Below are 16,979 nucleotides of genomic sequence, written 5' to 3' on the forward strand. Positions count from 1 at the left end.
TAGACATACTGTAAGTAACACGTTTTTATTGCTAAACACTTCCTAAAAAAAGAAGGGGCGGGGTTACAGGAATGTTATTCTGATGGAGTTTATAGCTGTGTATATCACAGTGCTGATGTACTCTCTGACTGGCCTGGAGGTCTTGGTTAACTTTCTAAAATGCTGATGGTTGATCTGAGCCCATGTTCAATAGTAGCATAATATGCTATTATTTCTATAGTTACTGCTAACACACATGGAATTTTCTGTAAGATTTGATTTACAGTTTACTCAAGGAGTCCTCAATATCAGCAATAAGCCGTTTATCATCCTTACTAAGAATAAAGCAATAAAAAAAAAAGATAAAATTTTATATTCTTGGATCAATAATTATGTTCATTTTTTAACAGAATAGGCCTCTTCCAAATGGTGGAGATGTTGCTTCATGGTAAAAGTACATATATATATATATATATATATATATATATATATATATATATATATATATATATATATATATATATATATGAATAAATAAATTAAATAAATAAATAAATAAATAAATAAGTAAATAAAAAAATAGGGTGGCATAATGGTTAGCACTGTGGTGGTGAATATCTAAGGTTGAGGGTTCAAACCCCACCTTCGTGTCTGTGTATGGACTTCGCATGTTCACCCCATGCTTGGTACTCTGGTTACCTTCCACAGTCCAAAGACATGCAAAGCATGCTAATTGGCACTTGTAAATGTTAAAGGGCTAAGAATGTAACCTTAGGTTTTCTGACACTCCTGGCAACTGAAGCCAAACACACCTGAGTCCTTACCTCACTCTTAAACAACATGACTCATGCACTTGTGTCATTTTAGAAGGGAGTGCAGTGTTTTATCGTAAATCCGAAACCACCCTGAATTCCAAACCAAGTTTCTAATCAGTCGAAGGACTGGGTTGTGCTTGTGAGTAAACCGGGTGTGTTTAAGCTAAAAAAAGACGACCAAAACTAGAATCTGATTTAGACTACAGTGAAAAATATTAGAGTGTCTTATAGTACTGTATTTCAGTATGCTAGTTCAATTCAATTTTATTTGTATAGCACTTTTAGCAATTTTCATTGCCGCTAGTGTGGATTGATAGGGTTGACGTCTGAGCACATCAGTCATAGTCTAATAAGATCACAAAGGGAATCTTCAAGGTGGACATTCAAGGGTCTGTCACATATAGGAGAAGTTCATGGTTTTATTAACTGATGTTTATAATATACTGTGGAGATACTTGTTGTTCTTCAATTGTAGAAATGGCTAAATGGAACAGTGGTGCAGCATCCTGAACCTATGATACCATCTGTACGGAGTCTCTCATGCTTTCCCTGTGAATGTGTGTGAATGGCCTCAGGTTGTATTCACACTATTCCCCCCAGAGTGTTTTGGGGATACGATCTGGACCCACCTCAACTAATACTGGGATAAGATTATTACTGAAGATGAATTATTATTTGCCTATGAAGTGTAACTCCTCTTATTCCACAGCAATTTGTCTATTAATAATACAAAAAAAAAAACAGATGGTACACTTTTTACCATGATTTTGTGATATGTAATTTCGGTTATGACAGCTATAAACAGTCAAATTGTCACTGTTTCCTGTAGTAAGTTGTTCATTTTTGAAAAAAAAATAAAATAAAAACTTAGGCAATCAACCTGCCATCCATCTGCTGTTAATTAATTAATAAATCGAAATGAAAATAGGTTTAAATTGATGAGCCATAACATTAGGGTGGGGCATCCATTGTTCAAACTTGGTGCATCCCATGGATTCTTGATCGGAATGGGATCTGGAGAGTTTGGATTCCGGGTTGGCGGCCTTTATTCAGTGACTTGTGTATCACGGGCATTTCTGTGGGATTGGACAAATGGGGACTGGCCTTAGCTCCTGACAAGAATAAATGAGCCTTAGGTGCCCATGATCCAGTCATAAGTTTAATTGAATATAATTGACCATTATTGACCAATTGTTTTGTGGTGTTAATGTTATGGCTGATCGATGTGTGTGATCTGACAAATAAAAATTTTACTGCAGTAATAAATAAATATGATGGATGTGAGGTGGCACAGTGGCATACTGTAGTGGTTAGCACTGTTACTTCACACCTCCAGGGTCATTCAATTCCCATGTTCTCCTTGGGTTTGGTGGGTTTCCGCCCAGTCCAAAGACATGCAGATTAGATTAATTGGTTTTCCCAAATTGCCCATAGTGTATGAATAAGTATGGCATGTGCATGGATGTGATAGATTGGCATAGTGTCCAGGGTGTACACCGCCTCGTGCCCTAAGCCTCCTGGGATAGGCTTCAGGTTCCTGTGACCCTGAATACAGAATTAAGCGGTATAGAAGATGAGTGAGTGAGTGAGGTTCCTGGATTCCTGTGGATGAACAATATAGAAAATAAATGATTAAGTGAATGATGGATGTGATGATGCATTGCTCTGAGGTGGACTGGTATGCCATTCGTGGTGTATTCCATCTTCACAGCTAAGGTTGTTCCTGATCCATGAGCCTAGGATAAAGCACTTAAATAAAGATTAATAAATAAATGATGAGTGTATTGTTTTCCATATCTATCTATCTATCTATCTAGGGTTTCCTCTGGGTCCTCCGGTTTCCTCCTACAGTCCAAAGACAAGCAATTTAGGTAATTGGTGTTCCCAAATTTCCTGTAGTGTGTGAATACATATCTGAATGTTGACTGAATGGTGGGAAATGGAAATAAATACTGTATAATGGGAATCACTATTGGCCTTAACGGTCCCTAGTTGGACTACAGAGGTTCTTTAATGGATGGATGGATATATGTACTGCATATAGTGTGGATTTGTATATTTCCCCAAACTCTCTGTATACATTGCACAAGGATACAGCACAATTTTTCTTTTTCGTACATTTTGGGTCTTTTGTATACTCAATATAAATAATCAAAGATAAAGTGCAAGTTAAAAATATATACAGTACTGTATATATAAAATAAACATAACTGTATTTAATTAACTTGCACCTTATAATGTGCATAATTCCTATGAATAAACACTTCTATTTGCATTTCAGGTGGACCCTAAACTGCTGAGTATCCGTACTATTTATGCAATGACAATAAAGTTATACCGATCTACTTTGATGTGGTAATCCATGCACAAGCCTACTAGTATGCACATACATTTCCTGAACAGCAGGTGGCGCACTCTCAGTTTCGTAACCCGTAAAATAAAAAAGATATCTATAATATTCCCGGTCCTGTATCCCACCCACACGTCTAGTGCCCATCCCTCTGGGCTTTATTTTGATATCTACACGTGGCACGGCGGGTGGAGGAGGAGGAGGAGGAGGAGGGGGGGGTGTTTACCGATGATGCCACATCGCAATAACCTCAGGGAGAGAGCTCGCGCTTGAAACTACAGTGCCGAGGTGTGTAGTCACGCACACACACAAACATACACGCGCATTCACACACGCGCATAGAAGCGCGCGCGCACTGAATTAAAGGTTAAAAAGCGAGCGCGAGCTCCTGTGACAGTTTTGCGTTTCTACAGAGACGGAGGCAGACTTTTTTTTAGGTCTTTTTTTTTTTTCTGTGTAGAGGTAAACTTTACACGTTACGTTGTTTATTATATATATATATATATTCAAGTTTGTTTGTTGAGTTTTGGGCAAACAAACCAAAACACGAGCGGGCTGCGCGCGCGGAAAATCACGCGCAGGTGTCAACGTTTGTGGCGGTTAATTGCTGTTATTAATATTATTATTAAAACGTCTTAACCTCAGCGTCGTTGTTGGTTTAACTCAGGTAAGTTTTTACAATTTTCTCAACTTTTTCTTAAAAAAAAAGCCATAATAGTAGATGGTTAGTTTCTTAAATATCTTCCTATCAAGGAAATAAAGTTTCCTTGTTTACAACAAAAACAATCACCATGGTGAATTCATTCTTGAAATATTCTGCATCTTTATTTCTAATTAACTGTCAACTTTGACTGACAAAGCCATGTGCTAAAGTCTTTCAGCTGAATGTGCAGTTTTATCCAGTTATCTTTGTCAGTTATTAACCTGTTTCCTAACCTCATGTCTTTTTCCACAACTTGGCTTGTACATGCAATTTCTTTCTTGCACTCAGACCCCTCAGCACACTTTAAATGTCCACACACCTCTTCATCCACAGGTATTATAACTTTCTAAAACATTCCTAAAGCTACCCTGCATTTTATAGGTCACCTACAACAATTCAGACTCACAGAGAACTGAAGGTCCAGTTCTGTTTGTAGAAAGGGGGGGAATACTTTCCACTTCCACCTCTCAGTTTCCAGTTCTTCTTCTAAACTTGTAGGTTTAAAAAGAAAGATGAAAATGTTGACTTTTGCTCCCAAATTCAGTAAGCTGAAAGTATAAACTTTAAAACTGTTAAGATAGAAGTTGTGCAAGCTCTGGAGCGGAGCATACGAACAACGTTGGTGTTGTAAGCTGACTTTTAGATTGAAGATCTCATTATTTTAACATGGTACCTCATAATTTGACCTAAAAATCTGAATATTTGATTTATTTGAGAACTTTTAAGACAACATCATGACACAATTGTATTTTGATGTAGTATCCTTAAATTAATATTGTGTTATTTAAACTACTGTATATAACTCTGAGTATCATCAAACTAACTGCAGTGTTAAGTGAACTAGGGCAGCACGATTTTATCATCACATTGCGATTATTTTGACGCATGTTGCAATTTATACTTCAGTATTCATCTACTATGGTAAATCCTTTTTGTATTCAAACATATTTATGTCAAATGATCTCAATAAGTGTTTTTTTGACTATTTATTAATTTATTCAAAATTATGTAAAAAAATAAAAATCTTAATTTATTGCCAAACTCTGTATAAATTCCTGACTATGCATATACTACCTGTAATCAATTCCAACCTTTTGTGATTAATTAATTGCACAGGTTTATATCGTGATTTAGATTTTTTGCAATTAATTGTGCAGCAGTAGACTGAACAAGGTGTTAAAATAATTGTATGCTATCTTGAAACATTACATTTTCTGACCTCTGAACATTTAAAAAAAATTTTTTTTGCTGTTCAGTATGAGGATGTGAAAACGAGATTGCAGCCATGTTGTCTTACAATCCCAATAGTTAGCCTGATAAACAAGCAAACAAACAAATACTTATTCATAGCTTACATAAGCAAGCTAGACAAAAATGTTTGGTATATTAAAGTTTCTGGTTTGTTACATCAACCCTCTTCTAATTTGCATATCAACCATAATGGGTTAAAAACACCCAAGCCTGTTTTGTGACACTGTAACAAACGAGGCTCATGATTTTTATTTAAGTATTAAGTATTTATCAAGTTTCTGTTTATTCACGATACACTAATGTGACTCAAACACCAACCTATATGACCATAAATAATCATCTAAGTGCTTGCATATTTATTTAGTCCATGCAAGGTATAAATATGCACAAACCCCACCCATTAATACTATGACTAGCATGCTTGGTTGTATATGGCAGTGTAATAAGTCCCAAAAGTAAAGTGCGGTTAAATTTTTGTTAAACAACGCTAAAGTTTTAAGAAGCATACCGCCACACAGCAGCACACAAACCCCTGATCAGAGTTCATATCTTTGGCCGCCTGCAGCTGAAAACACATCATTGATGAGTGTGCAGTACATTTTAACCAGGCATGAAAAAATGCTGAAACTTGCTGAATCCTCCCAGCTCATTACCTTCCCTTTGTCTGCCTCCCTCCCTCCCTTTCTCTCTGGCACACCTCATATCCTCGTGTGTGTGTGTCAATGTGTGTATATTTAGCTGGGTCCAGACTGCTGAATGGGCATGAGGCAGAGGATCCACAAACACACCACCAGGTCATTGTACTGGCATTCAGCTTTATAATAACAGGGGAGAGGAGAAAAGAAAGCACAAAAACGCTGGTGAACTGCCTGTTTCTCTGATGGAGAAGTTCAGTTTTCGACTTAAAACAGAACCGCTAATCTTGAGCTTCAAAGTTTACAATTTTTGGGGAGGTTTTAGGTCCTGCAAGAAAGAGTGCCACCCAAGTCTCGCTTTTTTAGTTCTTGTTGTCGAGGCATTGGTATCCCGTAATAAACCTTTTCAATCCAATCTGTGATCTATATCAACCTTTATAGATCCACACCCAACCTTATGCAAGTGTAGTTGAAGCTTCATCACAACATCTTTCTGAAAATGTCTAATTGGATTGGAGCTTTCAAAATACTAGATATATTTAACTATATTTTGTTTGGCCAAAAAGCAAAACATGTAAACACATGGATTTAACTAAGCAAGTAGTTAAAAACCTTCCATTGGATACTTTCTTGAGTTCTTAATATGGTTCAGCTGGCAACAGGTTATTTAACCCCAACTGATGCAGTAAGTACCTTCTTATTTCTTAAACAACCATGTTGGAAACAATATCCTGTGGTTGTTGCAAAGATGTTACTCTGTTTCAGAAGGGTCAAATTATTGTCCTCAAGGAAAGCTAAGGAGATTCCTGAAACTGCTTAAATGTGGTTAAAAATGCATTATTAAAACCTAGGTTTTGGTGAACTCACCATAATTTTTGAGGAAGAAATGTAGTCGGAAAAACATTCTGAATAATTGTGATGGGAGATCACTTAAAGCTTTTTCACTTACTACTGAAATGAAATCTTTAAAAACATCAGAACTCAGATATATTTTTATAGTGAAAATAAAAGCATTTCTACGTGCACATAGTGTGAAGAAAACTGTGAAGGGATTCGGATTAAATGGCTGTGTAGCCTTAATAAAACCACATATCAGTAAGCTAATCGGAAAAAAAGAAAGAAGAAAAGTTTCTGTTTGCTAGAGAGCACCAAGATCGGACTGTGGAGCTTTGGCAAAAAGTTTGATGTCTGAGGAGTCCAGATTTGCCCTGTTTCCGAGCGATGGACGCATCAGGGTAAGAAAGGACGCAGATAAAAGGATGGAGCCAGAGCGGGCAGTGTTATGATCTTGCAGCTGCATTTAAATATATAGAGAGATTAAAAAATAATCTAAATTAAAATGAGAATCAAATGCCACAACTCATAAGCTGCATTGTCAGTGAAGTTTCTAGTCTGCAAACTTTAGGACACTTTTCTTTTTGCCTTATGGGCTAGCTGATAAATTTGTCTGTCTGCACATAACGTTGACTTTTAATCATTAACCCAGAAGACATGCACATTAGGAATTTTATTTGCAAAGCATAATTTATAATCCCTTCAAAAACCCTTAGATTGACTGTGATTGAGCATTTACAGTTCCAGTTGGATGGGAAACGAAACTCCGTAGTGTCTGTAGATTTAGGTTTCAAGTGTAGGGTGTCATGTATTTCGTAGCACATTTTGAAGCTGTCTCTTTTTCCTGTGACAGGAAAAGCAGCGCAGCGATATGATCTGGCGTGGACGGGTGGGTGATGAAAGACCCGTCTCTCATCCTCTGTGTCTTTGATATCAGGCTATGGCCCATTTGTTCTTTCAGTGGCTGCTTGACCCCTGGCTCGGCTGCGCTTTGAAATGCCTGCCGGAGTGTGGATTTATGTGGAGTGTGGACATGAGTGTGTATGGGTTCACAGTATACAGTATGATGCTGTAATTATACTGTATACTTTCAAATTAGCTGTTCCACTTTGAACGCTAAATTGTTCACTTGTTTGTTGAGGCAAGTTTATAAAGATTTGGGGAATGGAAAGAAAATCATGTAAGATTTTTGCCTGAGACTTTTATAACATTTTTACTTTCATGTAGGGTCAGTGCAAAACTGCAAATATGCAGCCGCTGGACTGCAAGTATGTCATGTCTTATTGACTACATCTGTGGAAAATTGTATGAGTAGTGTTTTTTTTTTTCCACAGAGCTATTTCTGTCCTATTTCCTTTGAGTCTGTGTCAGCTAGAACTGAAGGTCATGTAGTACGAGTATCTTGGTATGTCCTAAATGAAACCTGGAGGACGAGGAGGAGGATGTGGTCCAAACTCTTAGAGTTTACTCCACAGGGGCTCGGTGGCACCTAAAACCAGCCCTTCATTTTCTGTCTTTACCCTCAAACTTATGTTCACAATGATCCTACCTGGACAGTGAATTTTTTTAATTAAGGCAGCAGTCAAATAAACCATTTAAAATATTGGCAATACACAGTGTTGTATTAGGTCTCCAACTGCTGGGTAATTTAAGAATAATTGTCTTTAAACTTTTAGATGAGGGTCTCAGACTGATGTAAGTGCATTGTTAAAGTTAATTAACCTAGATAGATAGATAGATCGATGGATATGGTGTTTGTGGATCTGTTGTATGAAAGCAGTATCACATTGGAGGTCATGCTGTTGTGTTGTTTATTATTTTCAGAAGAACAACAGTCTCTGGTGTGATTTTATTTATTTTATTTTTTTCTTTATTTCCTCTCTTTAGCACTGTTTGTATAGCCTGCTGCTGTAACAAAATAATTTTCCTTACGGGATTAATACAGTGCGTCATGTGAGGGGAAATGATTAGATAAAGGATCTATAAAGTATGTATGTAATTTTTTTTTTATAGATGGATAGATGGATAGATCGATCCTGTTAAATCCCTAATAGAGATAGTAGTGCCCTTAATCAGATCTAGAAGCTAGTTAGCTTTGTTGGTCATGTAAGCTAAGAACAGAACAACATAGACGGTTCAGAGGCGGTTCAGACGGCTTCTCTCCCTACATTTTAGTATTGCGGAACATTAATATATTGATGCATATAGTCTGACGTCCCAGTTATTCTGTTATGTTTTACATCACCGCCTCTCCTCCAGTCAGATTGCTTGGTCAGAACCAACTGTTGTATAGTATTTAAACCACTGTTTGCTTTTAGTAAAAGACAAGGAGAGCAGTATCCAATTTTATTTATATAGCCCTTTTAACATTGGTCATTGTCTCAAAACAGCTTCACAAAAATAAAAAAGAAATTCCAGGTATGGTGGAAATGCATTGTGATAAAGTGCATTGTGATTGAGAGTAAAATGGATCTTCATTAATCTCAAAGGAAGTTGGAGATGCTGATGCTGAAGATATCCTGACAATACACCACTATGTAAAATGCTTGTAAGTTTCAACTGATGTTTTCTATCTGAAATTTCCAAAAAGTACTTGCCCAATCTAGTGCTTTTAAGTACCAGTGGTTTTATTACAGCACTGTCACCTGACAAAAGTGTGCCATGATTGTAATGTATTGCTTCATTGGTATTAATGAGCGTACATTCAAGCATTCAGCAGATCAGCTCTGACTGTCTGTTTTTCAGATTGTGAAATATCGAAGACAGTGAGCGAGTGCGTGCTAGAATAATATTTCTATTCCAATGTTCAGTTTTGTCTCTATGGCAGCAGAATAAATAGAGTTTTAATGGCTGAGAAATCATCTTGCGCAAGCCACATCAAAGATAACCAATGAACATTGAACAGTTTCACCGTTGTGGAATCCAGGTTTAATGATTCATGTAGTGAGAATCTAAGCACACACAAGGCCTTCTATTGTATCGGGGCTATTCTCTGGACCCCACCTGATTGTTGTTTGTTTGTTTTTGTCATTCTTGTTCTCTCAAACCTTTGTCCTGCTCCGTTTCTGATCAGTCTTTATAGCTGTAGGGCAGGTCGGATTCAGTGGCAATGCGTGTCTAAAATATGTGCTGAATGTTATTCACGGGCATTAACAGGAATATTGAAAGAAGTGTTTCTCACGGTGTTGCAATGACAATACCATGGCTTTAGTTCAGTATTGTCTCTCTGTACACAGGGTGTGGGTTTGTAGGGTATAACTGCCTGAGGGCATCATTTTAGGGAGTGGATCTGTCCGATGACGTGGGTGTGTAGAAAATCAGATTGTGAAGCGCTGTCTGAAGTGTGAGTCACTTTTTGGGACGATTGGTATTTTGGACTGACGTGATGCTAATTTTGTGAAGCTAGAAATGGTTTTAAGAAATAAAGCATAAAATAGTTTACTACATAATCGATTTAAATGGTCTGTTCATAAAATTTCATGTTTAAAAAGAAACTAACATACAGTAGTTGGAAGGTGAACTTTCAGACTTTAATCGTTAATGGCCATTCATTGCTCTATAGATAAGACATCACATTTAAATGTTTTTTTTTTCACATTGATTCTTTTGACTATAAACACAGCCTCCGAACAGAAAAGACATCTGTTTTAGGCATAATGAAAGTAACTTGATCTTCTTTCCTTTTTCTGCTTCTGTCCTGGTTTCGTCTTTCATGTTAGGATCAGTCTCCACACCACTATATCCTCAGATTAGGACAGGAGTGGAACCTGACATGGTCTTTAGCTGTTTTTAGTTCATCCATTTCAGGATTTAATGTGTTGTGCATCCTGAGATACTTTACTGTTTACCACAGTTTGTAAAAAAGAAAAAAAAAAGGTGCAAACCACCCTTTCCATCTTCTTCAAGACAGAAGAAAACTTAAATTTGAAACTCCCAATGTACATTGCTAAGTTTGAGTGCAATACTGCCTTCTACTGGACTGGAGTGCAGAGGAAAAACTAATACTTGGTAAGAGACATGGCATTCATACAATCAATGACGCAGTTTAGTGTTTAAATGTACTTAAGTTCTCCAAAGTCTATTAGAAATATAGCTGCTTAAATAAATCAAGCAGTAAACTTTAGCGCCATTGAATCAAATCAAATCACAGACTCCAAAAAAAATTTATAAAAAAATCAAGTCGGATACACAGTCTACTGTAAATCTATGATTCATGGCTTTAGTATCAATGTTATACATTAATATCGCCTCTAACTTTCCCCTCGTGATCTGCTGTTTGCCTAGACGATGGTTGGATGACATGAACCGAAGCTCAGCCGGATGTTTTGGTGTTACAGTAGAACTGTTCTGTTCTGTGGATGTGTTCCAGAGATATCGTCAGGAGGTCCATCTGCATTTCTAATCATGTTTACTGTCGAGTATTACTACACACACTACAGTACATACAAAACCCCTGGAAATGAAGTATGAATATCGGACCATCAGTTTTATTTTTTTTTAATTTTTTTTTATAACGTGCCGTTTCTGACTCGTCATAATTAGATTCCTATAACATCCCGATAAAACCAAACCTAAACCACAAAAGGTCCCAGGTTACTGACTGTCCTTAATAGGGGAGAAGCAGGTTTCCGCTCATTCTAGTCCTTTTTGGCTTGTTTACATGCAAATCCACCCATACAACTTTATGACTTTTCCTTCACTGTTTTTAGCGCAGAGCCAGTGTTGGATCGCGTCCTCTAACCAGAGGAGCGTTGGCGAAAGCAGACTTCAGCCAATGTTCTCTTGTGGTGCCAAATGTTTTCTGTTCCAAACACACTCTATTGGCCTTAGGATAAAGTTAGAGGTTGGCGTTGAATTAAAGCTCTCCACAATTGGTTGAACTTTCACTTCGGGAGTACGCCCGAGTCAAATTAAATGTGCATTAATCACGCTTGATCACCGGCCAGGTCTCGTTCACTCCTTGACTTTAAGTGAAATCCTCCAACCTTCTCATGTTTTCAGATCGAATGATCTCCAAACAGCATCTCTAAATGTCTTTCACTTTCTCATGCACTCATCTCAGACTGGATGGGATCGATTTACATCATTACAGGACACAAAATGTTTGATGCATTTAGTCTCGCAAACATTAGCGATCATCAATTACACGTTTAATCTGAGTGCCACTTCAAAGGCCAGGTAAACTAAAGGTGTTTTGTCTCAAATTGTGGGCCTTTAGGCGTTGTCTAGAAGTTCAACAACTTTCATGGTGTTGACGTTTTTGATGACTGGCACACACACTATTCTTCAGCCCTGACTCATTCGATTCCGTGCCATCCCTTCATAATGTGTTGTTCTGTAAATTTTGGACTGGAAAGTATGGTAATGGAACACACACACATGCATAGAGTAGCTGATTCGCTTTAGAAGAATTAGGGTGTATGCTTCCATTTGACTGCTTTACTGCGACAGAATGTAAAGATGTCTACAGATACACCCTTGAGTACATCTTGATGGCGTTTGTTCCTTCCTTTTCAGCTTTTCCTCCTGTAAGATGAGGTCAGAAGGGAGAGGTGAGACACATTGTGGACATAGTATGACCATTTTTTCAACCAGTATTTCCAGTTCCAGATGCAAAGCTTTATTATGTAAGGTTAGATGGAATTTGAAATATTTATATGTACAGGCCGTTACCTGGAATGTTGAACCACAATCAAAACAGACTATGCACTGGAGACTGAGACTTGAGTTTGCGGCTCAAGCTTTTAATTCCACTCGAGCTAGTTGTGTATCACACGTTCGTAACCGTTTCTAGCGTTATTGTTTTGATGTGCTATAGTAGATTACTCCTTAAACATCTGTTATCTGGTTACAGCTTCCTTGAGTTCTTTTTCTCTCACTGTCGAGCCACTAAAGCAAATGAACTCCGAAAAGCTGTCCTTTGGACAAAAGGAGAACATCTAAACATGGAAAAAGGTCTAGACTCCACTGAACCTTTCATTTGTTTGTGTGGTGCGAATGCTTTTGCTGTCTTTCAGCACAGCAGTTCCAATTTCCACTACTACTACTACTTCTTGCCGTGTTCTTTGTAGTGACGCGGAAGCCTAAGGGCAAGTCAGTAGGCCTGACACCTGGGACAAGCAGATTTCATGTCTGGGCTTATTGTATTCCTATTTGTAGTTGTACAAGTCCAACAAAGCCAAGGTACAGTGTGAATGATGATACCAAGGGTGCAAATTTCACTTATTTTTCTTCAACGATATTCATGCTAACAATGGGGGAGCAGCACCCCGCATTAACGATCTTTAAATATAGTTGCAGGCAACGATGAGCGTGCTCAAGCACCATGCACGATCGCCATCCAGGCACACTGGGCACAGGCATTTAAACCGGATCTAACAATACCATTTAATAGACATAATTTTGGAATTTTATGTTTAGATCTCCAGATACCTCCAAGATGCTAGAGAAAAAAAAGCATCTCGATGTGATGTCACTCAAAGTTATTAACCACTTTTCAACATAAATTTAAGGCGTTGTCATGGCTGACCAATTTGATATATAAAAAATCTCTGCAATTTTACATCCTCAGTGTCTTGATCACATAGGCCTGATTTGTTTGTGATCGTATAAATCCCCTACATTAAATTCCACTGGCTGCTTTTTGCAAACGATCCCAAATAACTGACTTCCTGTTGAGTTGAGCCCACGACATGCAATGCGAAAGTTGTTCAGCTCAATGAGTTCTTTCGAGTACATACTGTCTGTGCAGAAGTGTCTGAGCTATGCCGTAAAATCTCATGTGCCACGCCCACTTTCCAAACACTCAGGCATCCTAATGGCAACAGATTCCAACCTGTGCTGATTTTCGATGACTCTTGGAGCATGTTAAGTCCCCCAAATAGCCCCGGATGCTGGAAAAATATGATGGTAATCCTTGCAAGAACAAAAGAGCTCTTTTAGGGCTGATGTCATAGTGCTTGAGCCCTAATGATTAATGATAACAAGATACTCACTCATTCTCTTTAATATTTTTTAATTGTTTTTGGCAGGACAAGCCAGAGTTTCTCAAACAAAGATTTTTGTGCCACAGTATCAACACTGACCTTCATATAATCCTTTTTTTTTAATACAGAGCATTGAAACTCTCAGCCTTAGAGAGCTGTGTGCATGTGAAGCTCTTGCAAAACGCTTACAAGCATGCGACAGTTCATGCTGTTGAACAGTCACTTTACCGAAAGTGTTTTATAACAGCAGTTATGAGTTTTGTTATGAAGCTCTTCATTGAAATAAGGATAACATAAGGAAAAGCAAATTGTGAGCAGGCCGAGTCATTCCAGTGTTGTAGGAATCACAGAGAAGTGATTTTTTTTATTTATTTATTTTTTTCCTTGCCATAGAGGGGGGAGGGGAATCCTACATGGGGGGTGAAAAAAGCTTTATCGGTTAATACGTTCTTAGTTAAATTTTTAACAGCCATTAATCGATTAATAGTTTAATATCTCTAGATTATACCATGTATTCCACCCACCCCTCGATGCCTTTCCAATGACCGGACAGTTCTCCTTAATCATACAAGTACTACCAAACAACCAGGTCTTATACTTATTTCTACATAGACATACAAAGTAAATCATCCACCTACATCTTTTTGAGCTGATGTTTGTTACTCTTGGGGGACAAAAATCCTATCTGCTCTCTTCCATATAGCTCACAGATGCCCTAGTGTCACTTTTTTTTTTTTTTTTTTTTTTTTAACACTAGAAATGATTCATCCCTCCAACCCAGCATGCAATGACTTTTTAATAAAAAAAAGAAAAAAATTAATTACTAAATTTTTAAAGCTTCCCATTCTCATGGAGAGCTGTGGGGTCACCAATGTTTCATATGCCTTATTCACTCCTCCGACCTGTTATGATATGCATGAAAAGATGTGAGGTTAGGTTTTTGGTAGATCAGGAACATCTGGTCAGGCGAAACATTTGATCTTTCACATTCTTTTTATTTAGGCCTATTTTTTCCCCACCCTTACACAGTTTCCCCCAGGACTATGCAAACGGATCACTCAAATCATGGCCCTTTTTTTTTTTTTTTTTTTTTGAGTCTTTTAGATTCATCACTGCAGTGATTGTGTAGTGGTTTGATCAATCAGGCTCAGGCTTTTAAGACAGGACTTGAAGAGAATTGGGTTTTCTGAGATGAATGTTATAAGAATGGAAGTCTGGCTGGCTCGGTCTCATGTGTAACACAGAGTAACAACGCAGACCAGAGGGATTCTCTTGAGGTTACAGTAATTAAAAGGCATTAATGAGGGGGAAGCTTGTTTAGGTGGTTAATTGTCTGAGCACTAATGATGATGGGGAAGGTTCAAATGTCAACAATTTTGCAGGCTATCGCTTAAATGCTGTGGGGACAGAAGATATTTAATTTGTTTTGCATTTTCCCCCCTTTCTCCTTCTTGTGACTGTTCAAAAGAAAAAGTGCCGTTTTAAACTTGAAAAAGAATATAGGACAGCACAGGACAATGTCACTATTTTTGTATGCACGAAATTCCTTAAATTCCTTTCTTAATTACGCATCTAGTTGTATAACAGTCTGTGGCATTGTTCAACAGCAGTTCACATTAGGTCACCGATTGTTAAACTGGAAATGTGCTCCAGTGCTTTTATGTCAAATTTATTTCCCAACATAACTGAACAGCTACAATTTTCTTTAAGATAATGTGCACTTTCAAGCTGTCAACATTAAAGCATTACTTAAGACAGAAGTCGTACTCGGTCTGCTTCCATCACCTTTTCATAACCTCAGGAGTTGACAAAGTGGTTCAGACTCTTTGCAAAGCATGCCTGGATCTGAAAAGATCCAGAAATATGTCTGACAGACACCAACATGTCTTCATAGAATGTCATGGTTGTGTTGGTCTAAGACTGGACATGACTTTAATCTGCTGCTTTATCATCAGTAAATAGGTCCATTGACAATATTTTAAAGTAAATTCAACAAACCAAATCGAAGTTTAACGAGGCAGAAAATAACCTCGCAAGCAAAACGTGCAAAACTGCGTCAAAAGTGTAGAAGGTGATTGAAGAATAAATGTTGTGCAATAAAATGCTAAATTTGTACTTGTGTTGTTTTTTTATGTTTGTTTTGTGGGTGCATTCACACTAATGCGATCTTTTTAGTAGGGTTCCCGCTAAAGAATAACCAAAAATAATGTCCGAACAGTAGGCAACAAAACTTTATTTCCTGGATCACACTAACTTGCAAGACAACCGTAACAGCCATAGTGTTGTAATGTATCTTCTTGGTCCTCATCTCAGTGTTTAAACAATGGTACGAGTAACCAATCAGCAGTCTTTAGTGCTGCCAAGTCCACCCACCTGGATTAGATTTCCTTCTTTTACATGCCAAGCGTTAGGACGTTTCCGAAACAACACTGATGTGTAATGTGAAATGTTCCAGGGTTTTCTGAATGTAAGTGAGTATAATAGTCCTACTCAGAGTCCTTAATGGATTTTGAGTTAGTCATGAAACATGAACTCGTTTTAAATTACTTTGACTTTCCACTTTGGCAGTGTGTGGGTACTTTATTTGAGGTGGTACTGTACAGTGTTTAAAATCCATTGACTTGGCTTTATTTGGGAGAGAAAAAAAGACATTTCTCGCTGGTTGTTGATTGATTCATGATAATTGTTTAGTCTAAAAAATTTTTATAAGCACTACAGGATCTTACAAGCACACACACTCGTATACACTACAGGCAATGTAAAAATGACAGGCTACTCTGCATGTCTTTGGACTGTGGGAGAAACCCATAGGAAATCCACCAAACACTGGGAGAAGTTGGGATTTGAATCCTCAACCCTGGAGGCGCGAGGCCAGAGCTGACCTCTATGCCATTGTTTAAGTACCCACTGTGTAAAAGAATGATCCATCAGCTTTGAATGCAGAATTTACTGCACACCCAGTCCTATCAGTGCCATCTGTGGAAAGCCCCAAGCTTAGACTTAGATCCTCTCAAGTTCAAGAAGTTTTTATCCAAGTTTAGTTTGTTGGATGTCTCCCCTTTTACTTCACCTGGATTTAAAGATTTTCATCAACTGGTTGGTTGAGTCTTATCTATCTTCCTGCTTTGAATAAAACCAGATTGTCATAAATTTATAAAATGCAGACATGTTTGAGATAACATTTAAAAGTAGTGAGAAACCCGAAACCAAATTGTCTTTTAATGCCAAAAAGTCTTTTGTTAGCATTCACTGGCATTTCCTCCTATTTATTTTTTTTTCTTCTTCTTTTCTTCCTTGAATCTGGGCCCCATTTTAATTCGACCTATTAAACGACTTTAAGCTGGTAGCTTCAGTTACGACGATTTATCAGCCATTAGAAAGTTTCCTGTTGGCACAGGGTGTTGCTCTCTCATCAGTGTCTTGTTT

At 37.7% G+C, this 16,979-nt stretch overlaps 1 protein-coding gene across 2 annotated transcripts in view; it reads left to right on the forward strand.

The window, feature by feature from the left end:
• Positions 1–3,340: 3,340 nt before the first annotated feature.
• The window catches only part of pdlim2 (PDZ and LIM domain 2 (mystique)), a 66,218-nt gene continuing 52,579 nt past the window's right edge, over positions 3,341–16,979 (forward strand). Inside the window, exon 1 of one of the 2 annotated variants that reach the window (XM_053503121.1) lies at positions 3,341–3,432. The gene's annotated coding sequence lies outside the window, so the exon portion shown is untranslated. The other variant, XM_053503120.1, reaches the window with a different exon arrangement.

Source organism: Clarias gariepinus, chromosome 9 (assembly GCF_024256425.1).
Source record: "Clarias gariepinus isolate MV-2021 ecotype Netherlands chromosome 9, CGAR_prim_01v2, whole genome shotgun sequence".
Lineage (NCBI taxonomy): Eukaryota > Metazoa > Chordata > Actinopteri > Siluriformes > Clariidae > Clarias > Clarias gariepinus.